At 35.5% G+C, this 22,008-nt stretch overlaps 1 long non-coding RNA gene across 5 annotated transcripts in view; it reads left to right on the forward strand.

Annotated features, from left to right (window-relative positions):
* The window catches only part of LOC123527483 (uncharacterized), a 64,612-nt gene extending 43,657 nt beyond the window's left edge, over nucleotides 1–20,955 (forward strand). For 4 of the 5 annotated variants that reach the window (XR_008367092.1, XR_008367091.1, XR_008367094.1 and 1 more), the window contains one exon: nucleotides 11,714–13,236. This is a non-coding gene — a long non-coding RNA (uncharacterized LOC123527483). Of the gene's footprint in view, nucleotides 1–11,713; nucleotides 13,237–13,580 lie in introns of those variants that run through there. The other variant, XR_008367093.1, reaches the window with a different exon arrangement.
* The last annotated feature ends 1,053 nt before the right edge of the window (nucleotides 20,956–22,008 follow it).

The following is a 22,008-nucleotide window of genomic DNA, read 5'->3' on the forward strand; positions in this document are numbered from 1 at the left end:
TACCAACAACTTGTTTGTTTTTATAAACACTGGTTTGAATCAGATTTCTAAATTCTGATTCATTACAGGCTTTTTTTATTAACTTCGAATTCAGCTTAAGAGTTTTCATTACATTTCTTAATGGATGAAATTGATAGGTACTTGGAAATCTGAAGTATTCAATTTTTTGGTTTGCCAATGAACCCTGACATTCTGATATGGAGGTAGAATATTTCATTTAAAACATAATACAATCTGTGAAAGAGTAACCCGGGTATCATGTAGTAATTTTAGAGTAAAGATATTTAGAATAGAGCCATTTCTGATAGAAAATTTAGAAATTTAATTATCCATACAAAATGAGTGGAAATAATGATTGTGTTTCATCTAATAATAGAAATTTAATGTATAAATTGAAGGCTTCTATTGGGTATTTGTAATAGTGTACAAAATTTAAGCTGAGCGAATTAAAGTATGTTTTTCGTCTTCACACGTTTTACTGTCAATCTGTTCATATTAAATTTTTACTGTTATTTAACCTTTACCCTGCTAAATTTCTAAAATGGACTGTCCCATGTGGTTCTGGGATGATCTATGTATGAAAAGAATTGGAACCACTGCCTTACCCTGCATGATCGTAAGAGGTGACTAATAGGGTCTTTACACTTGGTTTTGCTGTAACTCTGTGATTCCAGCACATATACAAATCATTTTTCCATACCCTTTGTTTTTATTTCGATGTAAATGAGATGTGAAATCAAAATTTGCAGTCCTGTTTGGCGCCATATAACCTAAACTGTGTTGGTGCGCCATTAAACCCAAATCAGATTAAAATCTAAAATGGACTGGTCTATCATTCGGTTTGGGCAGTACCACTTATTATTCAAAAGCATGTTCACTGACATTTTACTGACTCAGTAAACAGCGCATGCAGATTGTTGTTCCCTTTTTGCTGTCAGTTATCTATTTCCTAAATCAATTTGTGGATTTTAATTTCCTGTATTTTTTTCTAATTCAGTCTACATTTTTTTTTTCAAGAAAATTGTATTGTTTTCTACTTATATCAGTCAAAAAAGCTTTTTGAAACACCATCACAGTTACCTGAAATAGAAATAGGCTACATGTGGTCAAAGCTATATTAAGCTGTTAAAGGCAGGTGGAAATAAGTGAAAAATGTTGATTCTAGATGTAAACTTACTGGCTGTTAAGAAAAGTGCTTGTTTAATACAGGTGTCCATTAAGGCAAGTGGAAATAAGTATGAAATTGATTCTTAGAGTAAACATACTGGTTGCTCAAGATAAGTGCTTGTTTAATACAAGTGTCCATTAAGGCAAGTGGAAATAAGTATGAAATTGATTCTTAGAGTAAACATACTGGTTGCTCAAGATAAGTGCATGTTTAATACAGGTGTCCTTTAAGGCAAGTGGAAATAAGTATGAAATGTTGATTCTTAGAGTAAACATACTGGTTGCTCAAGATAAGTGCATGTTTAATACAGGTGTCCTTTAAGGCAAGTGGAAATAAGTATGAAATGTTGATTCTTTGAGTAAACATACTGGCTGCTCAAGATAAGTGCATGTTTAATACAGGTGTCCTTTAAGGCAAGTGGAAATAAGTATGAAATTGATTCTTAGAGTAAACATACTGGCTGCTCAAGATAAGTGCTTGTTTAATACAGGTGTTCTTTAAGGCAAGTGGAAATAAGTATGAAATGTTGATTCTAGGCGTAAACTTACTGGTTGCTCAAGATAAGTGCTTGTTTTATACAGGTGTGCATTAAGGCGAGTGGAAATAAGTATGAAATGTTGATTCTAGATGTAAACTTACTGGTTGCTTAAGAAAAGTGCTTGTTTTATACAGGTGTCCATTAAGTCGAGTGGAAATAAGTATGAAATGTTGATTCTAGATGTAACCTTACTGGTTGCTTAAAGGTGGTCAATCACATTTAAGCAAAATTTAGTGACATTTTTTACTTTTTGTATATTCTGTTTGAGATTTATTTAAGAAACAAAAATACCCATTACTTAGAGTTAGATCCCTGTTAGAAATGTATACTTTATCGATTTTCATAAAAATGTGTAATTACTCCCCTTTAATATGAAAGTATTTAAAATGCTTGGTATTTCTTTTTATTTCCATATAATTCCGAGTTTTACATTCGCATTGGATAGATATACCAAATATTTAACAATCTGAATCAAAAGGTGGGTTTTAAAATGCATGTAGCTTCTGAATTTCATTTTTTTCCCATTCTATCTTGGTTGCGCAACCAAGATAGGCAAAGGGAGGTAATAATAATTTTTCAAACTTGCATTTCTAATGAATTCAATCTATATAATAATGTAATTGTTAATGCAATTATTTTACGAATATAATACAATATATCGGTTAGTTATACATTTTCTTAGGTAAAGTATGTTTATCACATTTATACTTATGATAAAATAACTCGATCTTGGTTGGGCAACTGCAATAGGAAAACCAATTATTAAAAATATCTCCAGTGAAAACCTAACTTGTATTAAGCGCTTAAACTGAACATAAATGAGTGTAAATGATCAGATGTTAAAGTTTAAAACAAATCCGTTACTTAGCCAAAATCTGATTATCCACCTTTAAGAAAAGTGCTTGTTTTATACAGGTGTGCATTAAGGCGAGTGGAAATAAGTATGAAATGTTGATTCTAGATGTAAACTTACTGGCTGCTTAAGAAAAGTGCTTGTTTTATACAGGTGTCCATTATGGCGAGTGGAAATAAGTATGAAATGTTGATTCTAGATGTAAACTTACTGGTTGCTTAAGAAAAGTGCTTGTTTTATACAGGTGTCCATTAAGGCGAGTGGAAATAAGTATGAAATGTTGATTCTAGATGTAAACTTACTGGTTGCTTAAGAAAAGTGTTTGTTTTATACAGGTGTCCATTAAGGCGAGTGGAAATAAGTATGAAATGTTGATTCTAGATGTAAACTTACTGGTTGCTTAAGAAAAGTGTTTGTTTTATACAGGTGTCCATTAAGGCGAGTGGAAGTAAGTATGAAATGTTGATTCTAGATGTAAACTTACTGGTTGCTTAAGAAAAGTGCTTGTTTTATACAGGTGTCCATTAAGTCGAGTGGAAATAAGTATGAAATGTTGATTCTAGATGTAAACTTACTGGTTGCTTAAGAAAAGTGCTTGTTTTATACAGGTGTGCATTAAGTCGAGTGGAAATAAGTATGAAATGTTGATTCTAGGCGTAAACTTACTGGTTGCTTAAGAAAAGTGCTTGTTTTATACAGGTGTGCATTAAGGCGAGTGGAAATAAGTATGAAATGTTGATTCTAGGCGTAAACTTTCTGGTTGCTTAAGAAAAGTGCTTGTTTAATACAGGTGTCCATTAAGGCGAGTGGAAATAAGTATGAAATGTTGATTCTAGATGTAAACTTACTGGTTGCTTAAGAAAAGTGCTTGTTTAATACAGGTGTCCATTAAGGCGGATTCAACAGTATATACATTTCATATTAGTATAAACAATTCAGTAGAGTTATGTGTAATTTATAGATCTGCCTTTTCTTTGAAAAGACACAAAATAAAGTAATAGGGCAAAATTAATGATTTATAGGGTCTGACAGTGTATATGATAAAAAATCTTTTTAACCTTTAGCATGCTAGATAAATTGTTGTCTGCTGGAAATGTCGTCTGCTAAAATTGTAAAGTTCATTCAATTTGCTCCAAAATTGGAAGAAATATTGTCAGAGTAGCAAACAGCTTGGAACCTGATCAGACGCCGATTTAATCGGCGTCTGATCTGGTTCCAAGCTGTTTGCAAAGGCTGTTAAATTCGCCTGCAGCAGGCTAAGGGTTAAAGATATAGTAGAAGATCTACCTTTTCTATGAAAATATTACAAACCAAAAATGGTAGGTTTAAACTTTGAGGATCTGTGTGATAAAAAAAAAAAAACTCCTTCAGATAGAACTCTCAAAAATATGAAATCAAATCCCATTGTAGTACCTGTGCCAGTTGGTTCCTTGTAATTTAAGAAAATTAAACAGAAATTATAGTTCTTCAGTCTAAAGGTTACATAGCTTAAAAGTACAACTCTTAACAAAGACATACCATTTATCAAGTTGGAAAGAAGAAAGAAACAAAAAAAAAAACAACAAAACAAACAAACAGAAATCTAAAGCATACAATTAACTAACAAAGGCTTTCCAGGCCTTTAAAGGAGTAGTTAGAAATTCAGGACTGATCTTAAACTTTGATTTAGATTTTATAAGAATATACTGTTATGAAGAAGCTATGGTAATATTTCTTCTATTAAATAATGGATCATTTTGTCTACATAATAGAAAAACAAGAGCTGTTGGGCATAAGACAATTGGAACTGTTGTCCAAGATGCAGGAAAAACCTAAATGTTAAACTATTAGTATAGAGTTTCATTCCAGTATCTGCATTATTTGTTATGCCCCCAAAGGGAGGCATATAAGTTTTCAACTGTCCGTATGTTCGTTCGTTCGTCACAACATTAACTTTTTGCATGAAGGCCAACGTTAACTTTAGCATGAAGGCACTTTAGTCGCGAACGACTGCACCAAGGACATTCAAACTTCACATGCTGATAGTACTTATTGAGTTCACGACCCCTACTGACATTGGGGTCACCGGGTCAAAGGTCAAGGTCACGGGGGCCAATGTTAACTTTTTGCATGAAGGCACATTACCCGTGAACCACTGCCCCCAGGACCTTCAAACTTCACTTGCTGATAGTACTTATTGAGTACACGACCCCTACTGACTTTGGGGTTACCAGGTCAAGGTCACAGGAGCCAATGTTAAACTTTTGCATGAAGGCACTTTACCTGCGAACCACTGCACCCAGGACCTTTAAACTTCACCTGCTGATAGTTCTTACTGAGTACACGACCCCTATCGACATTGGGGTCACCAGGTCAAAGGTCAAGGTCACAGGGGCCTGTGTTAACTTTTTGCATGAAGGCACTTCACTCGCGAACCACTGCACCCAGGACCTTCAAATTTCACATGCTGATAGTACTTATTGAGTACACGACCCCTACTGACTGGGGTCACCAGGTCAAAGGTCAAGGTCACAGGGGCCAATGTTAACTTTTTGCATGAAGGCACTTTACTCACGAAACACTGCATGCAGGACCTTTAAACTTCACATGCTGATAGTACTTATTGAGTACACGACCCCTATTGACTTTGGGGTCACCAGGTCGAAGGTCAAGGCACTGCGGGGGGGGGCATTTGTCACCATTAGTGACAGCTCTTGTTTATAGATAGTAACTTGCATGCAAAACTTTAACCAGGATTTTCTAAGGGGCCTCCGTGGCCGGGTGGTTAAGGTCGCTGACTTCAAATCACTTGCCCCTCATCGATGTGGGTTCGAGCCTCACTCGGGACGTTGAATTCTTCATGTGAGGAATCCATCAAGCTGGCTTACGGAAGGTCGGTGGTTCTACCCAGGTGCCCGCTTGTGATGAAATAATGTACGGAGGGGCACATGGGGTCTTCCTCCACCTTAAAGCTGGAAAGTCACTATATGACCTATCATGTGTCGGTGCGAGTTCAGAAGGGGGTATAATTTGGCCTAAATACATGTCATAGGTTTGTATTTGGCCTAGAAAAAGAAAAAAAAAGTAGTTTCAAAGCTATATGCCTTAAAATGATAACCATATATGTACTTGCATACAAAACTTTAACCAAGGTACGTGTGACGCCAACTTCTACACCAGACTAGTCGAATAGTTGAGCTAAAAATTTATTTGAATGTGCAGAAGTACCTTAATACCAGTGGAATCTTTTGTGTGTAAAAAACTACATAGGCAGTCTCAGTACAGATAACTTTGAATGGGCAAAAAGCTCAGGTTTTCAAGTGATCCAAACACAAAAATATATGGACAAATGCCTACCCTGGACCTCAGAAATTGGTTTTACGAGTCTGAGTGCTCCAGCCATCAATTCTATATAAACAGCTGCTGTTTCCATACAAAGTATAATTTACCAACAGTTACCTTTCCATATTGAGAACAAATTACTAATAGTTATATCATAACTGAATCCATAATACAGAGTGTAAAAAATCAACAGTTATCCTAATAGAGTATAAATTACCCTGTCGTTTATATGACTGAAAAATTGTTGAAAAAGACGTTAAACCCGAACACACACATATAAATTACCTTCAACAAAGTATTAATTAAAACCTGAAGGAGTTGATATGGTTTAGCAGGTTAAGGTGTTAGCCGCTCAACCTGGCGGTCATAGGTTTAAACCATTTGGGTCTTGACTTATATTACAGTTCCTTGCCTTATTGGAGAACAGATTTTTCCATAAAGTGACCTTACATTTGATTCAAATAAATAAATAGCATTCATCACAGTTATTCAGCTTGTATAAATTAGTATAAACAAAGTTAAGGGGGTTAGGGACTTAGTGGATAAGGTGTCGGCCACTCAGTCCAGAGGTTGTGGGTTTAAGCCCCACTGGGGTCATGACCATGACTTCTCAAATGACATATACTGGTTTTTCTAGGAAGCGTACTCGAGAGTGGTTACAATAAGCTTGAAGCTTATCATCACAATCATTTAGCTAAAAAAAATTAGTATAAACTAAACAAAGTTAATTAGTATAAAGAAAGTTAATTAGTATAAAGAAAATAAATTAGTGATAGTACCAATAGGTAACAGGCATTTTATAATTCAGCACAGCAATAATAATGATATTCCCTTATACAAACAGTATGTTTTATATCCTATAACGTATAAAGACACACTTATAAATATTTATTAAAACAACTTACTTTTTTCAGCCTAAACATGTTAAACATTATCCAATCATTTCATAAACTGATGAAGATTTGAATTTTCAATTTAGCCCGTTAGACTTAACGGAGCATCTGAAATTATATAGTCATGGATAAGTAATTTGATGTGCTATTTTATGCTAAATTGAAAATTATACGATGAATTTGATAGGGGAAATAATAGATTTGACGCTGCATTTAATTCTAAAGATGTAAATTATATTGTAACGGGTGTTTTCACAAACGTGGGTTTAGGGTCAAAAGGAGAAATATTTGGTTTTCTTGATACTTAATTTTTATTTGTTTGTAACTAGTGTTTTTGTTTGATACATTTTTTTTATTTTATACTTTTTGAAAAAGGTTTGTTGTTTTATAATACAATATATCTCATAATGCCCAAAGTGTCTTGTGGGTAGATAAAGTAGAACCCCTCCAAATCTATCCTCCCTTAAAAACAGAGTCCTTCTCCAAACCAGATGTCTAGAGAACTGTGTCAAGATAGAACAGTTGCACTTTTGACAAAATGCTAAACCCCTCTAAACCAGTTATCCCTTTAACCCTTATCTTGCTAAATTTCTATAATGAAATATTTGGACAGTGCCATTAACTGTTAAAAGGTGTTTAATATACCAAAAAGATACAGACTGATATGAATAGGAACAGTGCAGATCATGATAAGACTGCATGGATGTGCAGGCTGATCATGATCTACACTGGTCCGAAAGGCAGAATCAGTTGTGTCAAGCATGATAAGGGTTAAATGAGACAAAAAGCTTGGTCCCAAAACTGTTCAGTTCAGAGGGGTTCTACTGTAATTCTTTCTTAAGCAGCTGAATAGATGCACAGTCCATCAACAAGCTTTTAGTCAGAATTTTGATTTGTTATTTAAGTGATAATAATTGTAGTATATTAGTAACATATAAGAGAGATATTTTCATAAATGATAGAAAAACTGCTGTTATACGAGACATCAAATTTTTTTTGGAGACTTAAAATATAGTTTCAGTCTTCCATAAAAAGCCACAAAAAAAACTAAAATTCACTGCCCTGGACTTCTGCACTTTCATTAACTGGAACTGGTGGCAATTAACATCATTTGACAATTTTGAAAGCTTAATATAATGCTTGGTAACTTGGTAATGTTGCTGGGAATCAATTATATCTTGAATATCAGGTGTTAATGAGGCAATCAGGGCTACCGGTACTGTCTTTTTAACAAGATAATTCAGTTTTGAAGTTAAATAATTCTTCATAATACTATACAAGAAACAGCAATGTATGGACTCCAGTTAATATTTGGCAAATTTTGAAAAAAATTCTACAACATTAAAATCTACATTTTTGAAACTTCTTTTGTCTGTGTAATTAAGTTTCATCAGAAGTACGATTTTCCCATATATAATCCTATTCTTAAAACAATCGCTGGTGGACCAGTATATTTTAAGTTGTTCCGACAAAAACTCAGACTCATGACTTTAGTTTTTTTTTTATATAATCATTTTAGTTGTTTTTTTTTTGCATTTAAGAAAAAGGGAAGTAATTACATATAAAATGCAGTTACATAAATGTACTTGTACAGTTATCTCCCTTATGCAGTCTATTGCATTAGAGAAAATTTAATAATTTGTATGAAGACTAAGTCATTGTAGGAGATTTAATATACATTGATTTATTGTTGGAAAGAAACACTTTATTCAGTGTGTTATTTCAAGGGTAGTTAAAATTTGTCATCTTGACCTATAAAAATGAATAATGTCAAAACCACCATTTGATAAAATTAGCAACCCTGTTTAACCTACCATTCAACTTTACCACACATGTGCTATGAAATAACATAATTTATACAGATAACATAGAATAAAGAATTTGGTAATGAAAATCATTATATGAATTAATTAACCTTTAGCATGCTAGATAAATTGTCGTCTGCTGGAAATGTCGTCTGCTAAAATTGTAAAGTTCATTCAATTTGCTCCAAAATTGGAAGAAATGTTGTCAGAGTAGCAAACAGCTTGGAACCTGATTTAATCGGTGTCTGATCTGGTTCCAAGCTGTTTGCTAAAGCCCTCTACAGATGGTAGGTTTTTGTTGTACAACACTAATTATCTCAAAGATGTACAATTTTGAAATTGTACATTTTTCACATACAGATAGTATTCCATTCTAGTATAAATCACATAAGGATTTTACCTAGCAACCATTTGTCATCAAGTACTGAAAAGAATGTAACCATTCATAATAAAAATGATATTCACCTTTTTATGTCCCATGAATTTGATTACGCATGACACAAATAAGCCACGCCATGAGAAAACCAACATAGTGGCTTTGCGACCAGCATCGGATGCAGACCAGCCTGTGCATCCGTGCAGTCTAGTCAGGATCAATGATGTTTGATTTCAAAGCCTATTGCAATTAGAGAAACCGTTAGCGAACAGCATGGACCAGACTGCGCGGATGCTGGTCGGAAACGCACTATGTTGGTTTTCTCATGGCGCGGCTCAAATCATTTAACTTTTCAGTGTCATCCTTTTTCCTTTATGCATTAGAAGTCATTTTATATTCAGATTTGTGTTTATTTTTTGGGCAGTTGTTTCTGGAATTTCATTCACTTGCCTCTTATCAACTAATTATTTACCAATTTGTTGCTTGTCGACGTGGGTGGTACGTAAGGCAAAACTTACGAAATAGAACATGTCCTAATCTGTAAGTCAAGACTTAAGAGTTACGAAATCAAGGAATAGCATCATACACACGATAATATTTGGCTGTACATCTTAAATTTAATTGGTGTTGTACAACAAAAACGTACCGTCTGTAGAGGGCTTAAGGCTGTTAAATTCGCCTGCAGCAGGCTAAGGGCTAAAGGCAGCAGGTGAGTTAGTTTACATTTACATTTTATATCTGATTCACCATATTGAAGGCCCTAGGTTTTTTGTCATTAAAAACTACATTGTAGAAAAATTTCTATTTGCAAAAATGTTATCAAAATTTGGATTTTCTCATAGACTCCCAGTATGAAATAAAAAGTGGAAATCCGCAGGTTGCCCAATTTTTTACACAACATGAATAAAAATGTTGCAGGCTCGGTTTGATTGAGACTGTCTGTGCAGTCTGGTCAGGATCCATGCTGTTCTCTCTAAAAGCCTATTGCAGTTGGAGAAACTGTTAGCAAACATTCAGCGTGAATCCTGACCAGTCTTCACGGATGTGCAGGCTGGTCTGGATCCATGCTGGTTGCAAATTTTCTCATGTTGTGGCTCAATTTTCAGTTTCATATAGAATAAAGAAGAACATAATGTCCAGTCTCAAAATGCAGCCTTCTTATTGGACATTTTAAAGTAAACCAATAAGATGCTGGTGTTTATTTATAGACTGGTTCCAAAGATATTATATTTTAACCTTGACCTCAGTTTTCATTTCCTAAGATCAGTCTCAATACTACACATCAAATCACTTTCCCTTCATCAGTATGGGTTTGAAAACTCGCTTGACTGAGTTGGTTATGTGAGGAAGACATAAAGGTAACTTATGGAGGGTCTTTAAGTGCCCCATCTGAGCCTGACAAAATGTAGGGAGGGGCTTGTCTTCCTCCACCTTCAAAAGTCGAAAAAGTAGCCAAATGACCTCCACTATGTCGATGTGACACTAAACCAATAAAAAAAAAGTGATCACTCACCATGATGGAGGGACTTTTAGACCTTGTATATAAGGAGGGACAGTCACTCGCATCTCTGCCATGTAAACATTTCTTAATTGTACAGTAAAATGTGTATTAAAAACAATTCTATTAAGGTCTATAGCTGACATAAAAACACACTGCAAAATTAATGTTTTAACCTTAAGTCTGCTGGCAGTAAGTGATGTTGTCTTCGCAACCAGTACAGACCCAGGTCAACTGATCATGGTCTGCAACTGTTTGCTATATTCAGTCAGTAAGTTTTCAGTGAACACCCCTTTGAAAAGTAAGTGGTATTTACCCGAACTGAATGATGGACCAGCCAAATTTAGAAATTTAGCATGGAAATGAAATAAATGGTATTTATAGACAGGTGGTTTCTGTTCAGGTGGTTAGGTATGAGAAAAGTTTTTTCAATAAGATAGTGGAAAGAACTGAAAATTTATATGAGCCCAGCCATGAGAAAACCAACATAGTGGCTTTGCGACAAGGATGGATCCAGACCAGCCTGCGCATCTGCACAGCTAGTCTGGTCAGGATCCATGCTGTTTGCTTTCAAAGCCTATTGCAATCAGAGAAACTGTTAGCGAACATTATGGATCCTGACCAGACTGCATGGAAGCGCAGGCTGGTCTGGATCCATGCTGGTCGCAAAGCCACTATGTTGGTTTTCCCATGGCGGGGCTCATTTGAACATTAGTTATTGCTGTACAGTTGTAAACCAGAGTTTTGAGACCAGACTCAAAATGAAACCTTGCCATAGGTCAGTTTTGTATTTTCAGGGTTGCCACTTAACTTGAAAAGTCAGTGATTTTTTTTTTCAAGGTCAGTGAATTGTCAGGGAAATCTTGATTATGGTCAGTCAAAAATGAAATTTTAGAAAAGTCTCGGAAAAGTCAGGGAAAAATGAAATTCTGGAATGATTTTTAAAAATTCAGCGGCTATAGCAGTCTTCGAGTATTATTTATAAGGATTTCCAAACACGTTTTGGTGTAATTTTGTATAAATCCATTTGATTATGTAAATTTTGGAGTTTTGAAGACTGAAAGGCTTAGCAACCCGTACCAGGGCTGGTTGGATGGCTGTAGGGTAGGTGGAGACCGAAAAAATATGATGGTTTTGGTCAGTGAAAAGTATGGTTTAGTCAGGGAAAATTCAGGGAATTTCATTTTCTCAACTAAGTGGCAACCCTGATTTGTGTTCTGAGAATTAATTGGTAATTGTTTTGAGACTGTTTTTTTTTCAGGAGGCTTGATTGTGAGTCCAGTGGGATCTGAACTGGTGACCTCAGGTTTCAGCAGGTATGAGGAAGCTCCAGAGGGGTCTGAACTGGCAATCTCAGGTTTGGGCAGATAAGAGAAGGCTATGATCCGGATCCCTTTGGGACTGAACTGGTAACTTTAGGTTTGGGCAGGTATGAGGGGACTTGAACCCAACACCATTGGGTCTGAAATGGTGGCCATCAGTTGGAGCAGGTATTAGGCTTAACCCAAGACCCTAGTTAGGTACACTGGCAACCTCCGTTTCGAGCAGGTATAAAAAAAAGCTTGACCAAAACCCCAGTGGGGTCTGAAATGGCGACCTCTTTGGATTGAGGCAGGTATGAGGAGGCTCCATCGATGACCGGCTACCTCAGATTGAGGCAGGTATGAGAAGGCTTGATCCTAACCGAATGGGATGTGAACAGACAACCTCAGGTTCGGGCAGGTATGAGGAGGCTTGCTCCCAACCCTAATGGGGTCTGAACTGGCGACCTCTGGTTGGATCCAGACCATAGTGGAGTGTGAACTTGCGACCTCACGTTTGGGCAGGTATGTATGAGGCGGCTTGATCAAGACCACAGTGGAGTCTGAACTTGTGAACTCACATTTGGGCTGGTTTGAAGAAGTTTGATTCCAAATCCCAGTGGAGTCTAAATTGGCAGCCTCGAGTTGAGCATGTATGAAGAGGCTAATGACACAAACCACAGTGGGGTCTGAAATGGCGACCTCAGGTTAAGGCAGGTACAAAAAGGCTCCATTCCAACCCTAATGGGAACAAAACTGGTAACTTCAGGTTATGGCAGGTATGAAAAGGCTTGATCCTAACCCCAGTGGGGTCGAACTGGCAACCTCAGTTTGAGCGGATATGAGCTTGAGTACTGCCAGGTTTGATCCCAACCACAGCGGAGTCTGAACTGGCAACCTTAGGTTTGAGCAGGTATATTTAGGCCTCACCCTGACCCTGGAGGAGTTTGAACTGGCAACCTTTGGATTGAGCATGTATATTTAGGCTGGATCCTGATCCTGGAGGAGTCTGAACTGGCAACCTCAGGTTTAAGCAGGTATATTTAGGCTGGACCCTGACCCTGGAGGAATCTGAACTGGGAACCTCAGGTTTGAGTAGGTATATTGAGGCTGGATCCTGACCCTGAAGGAGTCTGAACTGGCAACCTCAGGTTTGAGCAGGTACATTGAGGCTGGACCCTGACCATGGAGGAGTCTGAACTTGAGACAACAGGTTTGAGCATGTATGAGGAGGCTTGATCCCAACCCTATCAGTGTCTGAACTGGAGACCTCAGGTTGAGTAGGCAAGACCATGAATATTGTTCATTAGAGTTGGGCTTAATTATTTGGTTATGAATTGCGTATGCGTGTTTTATCTTTAATTGAACATGTCCTATAATAAAACACTTTATTTAACATTCAGTAGCATAACAATATTTTTTTATTTTTACTCCATGTTGTATCTTTACTCCACTGATTTTCAGTAAATATATGAGCCGTGCCATGGGAAAACCAACATAGTGGGTATGCGACCAGCATGGATCCAGACCAGCCTGCGCATCTGCGCAGTCTGGTCAGGATCCATGCTGTTCGCTAACAGTTTCTCCAATCCCAATAGGCTTTAAAAGCGAACAGCATGGATCCTGACCAGACTGTGCGGATGCGCAGGCTGGTCTGGATCCATGCTGGTCGCATACCCACTATGTTGGTTTTCTCATGGCACGGCTCATATATTTTCCAAAAGCAATGTGATATAGTCAACATTTCTACATTATTAAATTATCATAGACTTTAAACACTTTTGTCATTCTATTTTAAGTTTAATGTCAGTTTACATTATGCTTCAGGATTATGAGAGAAAATGCTACTTTCTCCACAAGTACCCAACAACTTCCTTCATTTAATTAGTTGAGAGAAACAAACATCTTTGGTCAAATTGATGTCGTTGTAGTTTGGAGCTTTTCCACACCAAGGAATCATCGGAAGAGGGTCATTGAATGAAAATGCTTTAGATAATACAGTTATTATATTATAGTGAAATATGTTAACCCTTATCATGCTGGACATGATTGATTCAGCCTTTGCGACCAATGTAGATCTTGATCAGCCTGATCAATCTGCACTGTTCACCATTCAGTCAGTACCTTTTGGGTAAACACCCCTTTTAACAGTTAAAGGTATTGTCCAATTTGGAAGATGGACGATTTCATCTAGGTATGGGTTAAGACCCTTTGGAGAAAAATGAATAAATCAGAGACAAAAAATGTGAGAGAAGCAAAGGTTTCAGATTTTTCTGCATGTTAAATTATTAGATATCTTATACTTATTTGATAAGGTTGTTCAGAAACTGTATTATCATTAAATTAAGGTGTTTAAATATGAATAAGAATTCTAAGGAATTTCTTTCTAAGGAGAATTTAGTTAAGGGGAAAAATGCCTTACTTAAACTAAGGTGCTTTATGAATACCGACCCAAATGTCCAGATATATGCTTTAAATAGAAAGTTAATTCATTGAAATTAATTGGCAGTGGATGACACGGCCATCATTTCATATCAGCCTATTCAGTTGTGGACCAATATTGTTTAAAATATTGGCCCAGTATCAGTTTTTCAAGGCAACATACTGCCAATCCCATAATTTTGTTTCTGATGTAAAAATCACATAATTATTGTCTCGGTATTAATTAAATAATCAGTGATGGCTGAATTTAAAACTGTATTAATTATTACTAATTTATTTGTTTACAAATATATTTGTGTTTTAACAAGGTTGAGTTTAACACTATTTCTTGGTTCAGTATATTTGTTTTTTAAGTTTGAAACTGTTTTTTTTATTTCAATACAAAGCATCCGCGCAGTCTGGCCAGGATCTATGCTGTTCGCTTTCAAAGCCTATAGCAATTAAGAGAAATCATTAGCGAACAGCATGGATCCTGACCAGACTGCAAGGATGCGCAGGCTGGTCTGGATCCATGCTGGTCGCAAAGCCACTATGTGGGTTTTCTCATGCCATGGTTCATATATTTTTATTTCAATATATTTCTGTTATAAGTCCTAGAAGTCATTATTGAAACTTGTACCGAAATTCAACCCTGATTTTTTAACGCACCTGAGCACGTAGTGCTCAAGGTGAGCTTTTGTGATCGCCCTGTGTCCGTCATCTGTCAGTGTCCATTGGCGTCAACAATTTGACTGTTAACACTCTAGAGGTCATAATTTTAGCCTAATCTTAATGAAACTTAGTCTGAATGTTACCCTCAATAAAATCTTGGACAGTTCGATATTTGGTCATCTTGGGTCAAAAACTAGGTCACCAGGTCAAATCAGAGGAAAAGCTTGTTAACACTCTAGAGGTCACAATTTTGGCCCAATCTTAATTAAACTTGGTCAGAATATTACCCTTAATAAAATCTTGTACGAGTTCGATATTGGGTCATCTGGGGTCAAAAACTAGGTCACCAGGTCAAATCAAAGGAAAAGCTTGTTAACACTCTAGAGGTCACAATTTTGGCCCAATCTTAATGAAACTTGGTCAGAATATAACCTTAATAAAATCTTGTACGAGTTTGATATTGGGTCATCTGGGGTCAAAAACTAGGTCACCAGGTCAAATCAGAGGAAAAGCATGTTAACACTGTAGAGGCCATATTTATGTCTATATCTTCATGAAACATGGTCAGAATGTTAATCATGATGATCTCAACATCCGGTTTGACTCTGGGTCATGTGGGGTCAAAAACTAGGTCGCCAGGTCAAATCAAAGGAAAAGCTAGTTAACACTCTAGAGGCCACATTGATTACCGTGCCTTAATGAAACTTAGTCAGAATGTTGATCTTGATGATCTATAGTTCAAGTTCAAATCTGGGTCAGATGGGGTCAAAAACTAGGTCACCAGGTCAAATCAAAGGAAAAGCTTGTTAACACTCTAGAGGCCATATTTATGACTGTATCTTCATGAAACTTAGTCAGAATGTTAATCTTGATGATCTGGGTCATGTGGGGTCAAAAACTAGGTCACCAGGTCAAATCAGAGAAAAGCTTGTTAACACCCTAGAGGCAGTATTTATGACCATATCCTAATGAAACTATCTTGATGATCTTTAGGTCAATAGGTCAGGTGAGCGATACAGGGCCTTCATGGCCCTCTTGTTTTATCATGATTATTTAATCACATGGTCAGGCTACACTGTGTATGAATAATATTCTTTTTTAGTAGACAAAACTTTCCTGTTTTGAAATACTTGTGTTAGTTTCATATGAATTTCACAAGTACAGTTAATTAAAAGATACTGTAGAATCATTTCATTCCGTTGGCACGGAATTTCGGACAAAATAGCTATTTCACTGGTAAATTGGTTCATGGATTTTAAATTTTGAATATGAAACAAATGAGAATTTTACTTATTTGTTTGGATTTTATTTTGTGGATTTGCCCAACCATGAAATCCACAAAAATAAGTCCTCCAAGATTATAAATTAACTTTTAGTCTGCTGGCAGCAAGTGATTTGCCTTTGTGACCGGTGCAGAGCATGATTAGCCTGCACTTCAGCCTGTTTGCTATTCAGCAAGTAAATTTTCAGTGAACACCCCATTGAATAATAAATGGTATAGCCCAACTTGAATGATGGAGCAGTCCATTTTAGAAATTTGGCAGGGTAAAGGTTAATGATTTCTCAGTCTCAATAAGAACTAAACCTTTTTACCCCGCTAAATTTCTATAATGGACTAGTCCATCATTCAATTGAGCAATACCATTTATTATTGGAAAGGGTGCATGGATGCAAAGGCAGAATCACTAGCCGGCAGCAGTAGAGGTTAAAGATACATTAGACCAAAGTTCATATTTATAAATATGGACAATAACTTCATGGTATCTATGTAAACATTAAATCATTATAATAACATGTTTGTTTGTATAAACAGCACTGTTTGTTCGTTTGAAATAGTACATGCATGATACATGCATACTTTTAATTATCACATTATGATATTATAATACAACTAAAATAACTGGAAGTTTTTTTTTAATGAATGACTGTTAAACATGTCATTTAATTGTGAATGTAGCTGTACAAACACAGTGAGTTTATATATATTATTGAATTAAACTCTGAGTCATTTAATTACGGTTTTCTTCTTTTAAAGTTAGTATCTGAAAATAAACTATTATTGAAATAGATGCATTGAATTCCTTTAAAATTACAAATTCAATTACAAATTCAGCTGTGTGCTTCTTTTTTTGTATTTTACTTCCGTTTTTATTTCACAAGTTTGTAAACATGATATTCATTGGCAGCTTTTGAAAACACGAAGCATATAATAATAATTAATTAATGATTTTCATGAATTCTTGGTAGAATCATTTTCACGCCATTTTAAAGTAAAATTTCTAGATTTACTTGCCTTGTATTCATGAGAATGCAAATATCCGAATTTCATATCCTTTCCAATGTGAGCACATGGTCAAATTTCATTTCACCCCCATCTCCATTTTAATCCATAGGCTACCTGTCGTTTTTATGAGATTTCGAAAAATCAGATAAAAATCTCGGTATACAAATTTGACTTAAGAGTTTTAACAGTATTTTAATGATAACTTAACAGCGTTTATGACAGTAGGTATAATATTATAGTGCACCTGTTTATTTGACTTGCTCAAGTTTTATTGCTCTAATTTTGCTCAATTTTAAGATAACAAATGTAAGATTTTGAATTTTCTGCTGTTGAAGGATTGGCTTCCTGTGTCTTTATGCAAATTGATCATGTGATATCGCATAAATTTCTTTTTTTTTTATTACAATACTGTTCAAAAAGTGAGTTAATTTTAATACTCGGCTCATGAGTTTGAATACAACTGTTTATCTGTTTATTTTGAATTTTGCATAATAGTTGAACTAAAAGTAAAAGATTAAATGAAATATTCTTTCTGAATTAAATGTAGGCAAACAGACAAGTTTAATTTAATTTCTAGATTTTTCTAAAAAAAAGCATGAATTTAAAATTAGTTGCTTACAAAATTTTGTTATGTAAGGATTTAAAGAAATGAAACATAATTAATTATTATGCAAAAAAACAACAACAACAAAAAAAAAAACAAAAAAACCCCACAAAATCTTCTTTTGTGCAAATCGTGAAATATAAATCATGAAATATAACAAATACTTTGCACTAGTTTATGAGTAAATTTTCAAGACAATCCATGAAAATGCAGAAGAAAAAAGTCCCCATCTTCTAGTGTTTGCAAAAGAGTCCGTAATGGTTTAGATGTAATATTATTTCAGTTATCATACCGCTGAACAAATTGGAAGGCTTTGTTATGACATGATTCAAACAAGAGGTCTATGAAGCCCCTGTATCGCTCACCTGACCTATTGACCTAAAGATCATCAAGATTAACATTCTGACCAAGTTTCATTAAGATATGGTTATAAATGTGGCCTCTAAAGTGTTAAATAGATATTCCTTTAATTTGACCCGGTGACCTTGTTTTTGACCCCACATGACCGAGATTCGAACTTGACCTAAAGTATCACCAAGATTAACATTCTAAGTTTAATGAAAATACAGTCATAAATGTGGCCTCTAGAGTGTTAACAAGCTTTTCCTTTGAATTGACCTAGTGACCTAGTTCTTGACCACTCTTGACCCAGATTTTAACCTGACCTATAGATAATCCAGCTTAATGTTCTGACCAAGTTTCATTAAGATATGGTCATAAATGTGGCCTCTACAGCGTAAACTAGCTTTTCCTTTGATTTAACCCTGTGACCTTGTTTTTGACCCCACATGACCTAGATTGGAACTTGACCTAAATATCATCAAGATTAACATTCTAGCTAAGTTCCATGAAGATCCAGTCATAAATATGGCCTCTAGAGTGTTAACAAGCTTTTCTTTTGAAGTGACCTAGTTTTTGACCCCACCTGACCAAGATATGAATTTGACCTATAGATAATCAAGATGAGCATTCTGACTAAGTTTCATGAAGATAGAGTCATAAATGTGGCCGCTATAGTGTTAACAAGTTTTTCCTTTAATTTGACCTGGTGACCTAGTTTTTGACCCCGGATGACCCAATATCAAACTCATCCAAGACTTTATTGTGGGTGACATTCTGACCAAGTTTTATTAAGACTGAGCGCAAATTGTGACCTCAGAGTGTTACCAAGCCTTTCCTTTGATTTGACCTTGTGACCTAGTTTTTTACCCAAGATGACCGAATATCAAACTCATTCTAAATTTTATTTAGGTTGACATTCTGACCCAAGTTTCATTAAGGTTTAGCAGTATATCACAAAACAGATTTTTTAGTAAATAAACAGCATTTTGACAAACAACTTATCTGTCCAGTACATGTTTTACTGTTCTTTCCCACAGAGTTGGATACTTAAAATATTCTTAATGAGTTGTCCCCCTTTAAATAAGAATACCATTTGTAAAGAAATAAATGTAAACACTTGTCAAAACCGATTTTTACCTGGTTGTGTAAAGTTTAAACACTCGCACAATGTTGCAAATGCATCAAAACGAAGACATGTAACAGCTTTTATAAAATGGTGAGTTTTTAAAACCGCTGAACTGTCCAGAAGTGTGGCCCCTTCATGCAGTCCCTTTCCGGAATTCAATACATATATAAGTAAATTGACAATGGTTTTGTAGAGTAATATAAATGTTTTATATGCTGTTAAATTTTCATGTAAAACAATGCTTTCTTTCTACGATTTGATGACGTTCAAACTTTTTTCTTCGAAGTATGGACCTATACCTTAAGATTGAGCCAAATATGTGACCTCTAGAGTGTTAACAAGCTTTTCTTTTGATTTGACCTGATGACCTAGTTTTAACCCCAGATGACCCAATATCAAACTTGTCCAAGATTTTATTGAGGTAACATTCTGACCAAGTTTTATTAAGATTGGGCCAAAATTGTGACCTCTAGAATGTTAACAAGCTTTTCCTTTGATTTGACCTGGTGACCTAGTTTTTTTACCCCAGATGATCCAATATCGAACTCGTGCAAGATTTTATTGAGGGTAACATTCTGACCAAGTGTCATTAAGATTGGATCACAGTTGTGTCCGCTAGGGTGTTAACAGTCATATTGTTGATGCTGACGCTGGACACGGGGTGATCACAAAAGCTCTTTGTGCTCAGGTGACATAAAAAGGGTTTTTGTATGGCACAGTAACTGTTGAAGGTTTTGTTATGACATAATACCAACTGAAAGTTTTGATGGGGCATTGCACAGCAAAACGTTTTTAATGGTTTAATAGATTTAAGGTATTGTTATGACATTGCTTTACTGTTTCAGAAGGTTTTGTTACGACATAGTCCAATTTAAGGTTTTGTTTTGGATGGGTCAATTTATGCCTTTTTTATGTGACATGGCTTATAGGTTTTGTTTTTAAAGGCTTATAACATAGCTCATATGACATTGCTCAGTTGAAGGTTTTGTTTTATGTTAAAACTTTGTAATTGGTTATGACATGCAAGGAGGGTTTTATCATGACATGGCTCAGTTGCAGTTTTTGCTATGGTATAACTTTGTAATGGGCCGGTTATGACATGCAGGGAGGGTTTTATCATGACATGGCTAAATTGAAGGTTTTGTTATGGCATCATGCAACTGAAGAGTTTATCATGACAGCATTCAACTGGAAGTTGTGTTATGACAGCCCAAATGAAGGTTCTTCAAAGTAAGATTTGTTATGGCACAGCTCAATCTTAAGGTCAGTTATGGTATGTATGTTCTGACAAAGCTCAATTTAAGTTTTAAACATAATTAGACAACAATCAAGACATAAACATAAGAGGAAGGAAATAGCAGCTTCAAAAGTGAAGCACTTGATGATATATTTATCAACTTCAATTGTTCAAAGGAGAACATTTTGAAATGTGTTTTGTGTTGGATTATTAAATTGAGCCACACCATGAGAAAACCAGCATAGAGCATTTGCAATCAGCATGCACAGTCTGGTCAGGATCCATGCTTTCGTTAGTGGTTTCTCTAACTGCAGTACGCTTTTAAAATGAACAGAATGGATCCTGCTCAGACTGTGGGGATGCGCAGGCTTGTCTAGATCCATGCTCGGGTCGCAAATGCACTATGTTGGTTTTCATGGTGCGGCACAATTCATGTAACTATGTTCTGTGCACATATATTGTAAACCTGTATGTTTGCATGTATTATACTGAAATAAATGCTGTTTAAACTATTAATTATCGTATTTCTTTAATTTATTTTGTCACATGATGATTGATTTTAATCATATTATTAAAGGGACTTGTCTCCAGATGTAAATCAGTTTAAGTAGCATGTCCCAAGATGTGAAAGACTTCACATATAAATCACAATATTAATGGGGCATGGCCTTAGATTTAAGGGGCCTGTCTTTAGATGTAAATCACATATCAAAGGGGCATGTCTCTGGATTTTAATAACAATATAAAAAGTACATGTCTGTATATGTAAATAGAACTAAGTGTTGCCGGATGTAAATCGCATTGGTAAAGTAGCATGACCCAAGATGTGAATTATAGGACTTCATATAAAAATTGCAATATTAAAGGGGCATGGCCCTAGAAGTAAATCACAATATTTAAGGGGCCTCTTGCTAGATGTACATTACAATATTAAAGGAATATGACTATATATTAAAGGGGCATGACTTTACATGTAAATCTCATTTAAAAGGGGCATGTCTATGGATCTAAATAACAATATTGTATATGTATATAGAAGTATTAAAGGGACATGTCTCCAGTTGTAAATTTAATCACAGTATTAAAGGAACTTGTCTCCAGATATCACATTGTTAAAGTAGCATGTCCAATGGAGTGAATTTTAAGACTACATATAAAAATGCTGTATTAAAGGGGCATGGCCCTAAAAGTAAATCACAGAATTTAAGGGGTCTGTTGCTAGATGTACATTACAATATTAAAGGAATGTGACTACATATTAAAGGGGCATGTCTTTAGATGTAAATCTCATATTAAAGGGGCATCTCCCTGGATTTAAATAACAATATTAAAAAGGCATGTTTGTAGATGTAAATAGAAGTATTAAAGGGACATGTCTCTAGAAGTAAATTAAATTACAGTATTAAAGGCACTTGTCTCCAGATGTAAATTAAATTGTTAAAGTAGCATGTCCCAAGATTTGAATTATAAGACATCATAATTTATGTAAATCACAACAATAAAGGGGCATGTCTCTACAATCACAATATGAAAGGGCTGTCTCGCTCCAATTGTACATTGCAGTATTAA

The sequence above is a fragment of the Mercenaria mercenaria genome, chromosome 14, assembly GCF_021730395.1.
Source record: "Mercenaria mercenaria strain notata chromosome 14, MADL_Memer_1, whole genome shotgun sequence".
Taxonomy (NCBI): Eukaryota; Metazoa; Mollusca; class Bivalvia; order Venerida; family Veneridae; genus Mercenaria; species Mercenaria mercenaria.